We start from the raw sequence: 2,017 nt of genomic DNA on the forward strand, positions 1-2,017 counted from the left end.
TCCCAATGTGGCCACTATTTTTAACTGAGCATTGGCATCTTTCAGGGAGACTTTTAATTGACATAGAAGTACTTGCGAGTCTTACGCTGGACTCGTGAGATTTACTCTCCATATGTGCTTTCACACACCCTTCTCCATCAGTGCTCAATCCCCAATTGTTTTCTCCGTACAGTGTAGTGTGTTCTGTTTGGGTCATTTACCTCCCTAATCCAGTTGTATGTGTTCTTCATCTGTCATTAAAATAACACAGTAATTCAGCCTTCTTTTTTTCAGTGATTCTGGCATTGATGTGTAATGGTTTTCATTTTCATTATCTGCATTCTTACAAAACATGGTGCTATGGGCTGAATTGTGTGCCCCCCCAAATTCATATCTCGAAGCCTTAACCCCCAGTACCTCAGAATGTGACTGTATTTGGAGATAGGGCCTTTAAATGGGTGATTAAGTTAAAATGAAGGCATTGGGAGGGCTCTAATCCAATCTGTTCAGTGACCTTATAAGAAGGGGGAATTTGGACACACAAAGAGACACCAGGAATACATGAGCCAGAGGAATTATGATGTGAGCACACAGAAAAAAGGCGGCCACCTACCAGCCAAGGAGAGAGGCCTCAGAAGAAAGCAAAATGTCAACACCTTGATGTTTGACGCAGCCTCCTGAATTGTGAGAAAATAAATTTCCATTGTTTAAGCCATCTAGTCTGTCGTATTCTGTTATGGTAGCCTGAGCAAACTAGTATATATGGTTACAATACTAAAGATGTTAAAGGTTAAACCAGCACTGTCTCGATACATAGCACAACAGTTGATCCACAGGCAAAGTCAAAGATGGACTGGTAAAGCTCATGATTTCAATGCACTTAAGTTGCACACTAAAGAGGCATCACTCACAGTGATGCAACAATGGATGATCTATTATTGTGAACCAGATATCGTGGTTGTCAATGTCAGCAGTTAGGAGAACAAAACGGTCACAGCAACTACGGAAGGCAGATAATCTAAGGCATATCCATTTCACACTAAAAACTGTTGTTTTCACCCCTATTTGGGGGGTTATCTTATGGGTTTTGTATTCTTCCCCCAATCTTCTGTACCCATCACAGAAACTGAGGCTTTCCACATCCCACAGAGGGGTTTCTTGGGGTTTGGGACTTTCCATGCTAAAAGTGAAACAGTGCAAGGCAAACTAAGACAGTTGGCCATCCTAGGTGGGGCTCCCAGGATGATACATTAAACGTTCTATTTCATTCCTGGGTGCTGGTCACATGGCATTTACTTCATAATGACTTTAGCTGTACATTTTATGCATTCTTATGTGTGTATATTATTTTTCCAAATACATATATTTTGGAAAATGTTATGTTCCCACTTCCCACTGCTTATGTAATTTAAAATAAAATTATACTAAACCATAAAATATATGGAATGAAATATAACCAATTTCTGATTTTCCCATGTTTTATATGTAATGTAAAATTAATTTCCATTTTGTGATGCCCCTGCTTTGCTAATGCCCTAGACACCCATTTCTTTAGGTAACCCAGTTATTACTCTAGGTGAATGACATTGTGTTACCAGAGGCCACACTCACAGGCCTCTGGCCCCATCCCTGTGGGTCCTCTTGCTTTTTATGACTCTTGCAGGTAAAGTTAGTGGTTCCTTTCCACTTCACTTTGTGAGTCCCTGTGTCAATCACAATTAATTGGAATAAGGTGTTTACTGTGTGTCATCCAATATTGGACTAAACGTCTTCTGAGAGGAATTGTGCCTTATTCATTTCTGCATCATCAGCACTTTGTGGTTGACAATTGGTAAACATTTGTTGAATGAACAATAGGCTTTTATTGGGGCCATCTATCAAAGTCATCCCTCCCTCATGTGCAATTGCATTTTTAGCCTGACTATGTTGGCTAAATCCTAGGTCTGGCTCTATCCAACTAAAACTATTTGTTTTCTTAATATTTATTGAATCAATGAATATTGGGTGTTAGAAGCAAAACCAGAACTTGGTTTGGCCA

Source organism: Galeopterus variegatus, unplaced genomic scaffold (assembly GCF_000696425.1).
Source record: "Galeopterus variegatus unplaced genomic scaffold, G_variegatus-3.0.2 Scaffold1298, whole genome shotgun sequence".
NCBI lineage: Eukaryota > Metazoa > Chordata > Mammalia > Dermoptera > Cynocephalidae > Galeopterus > Galeopterus variegatus.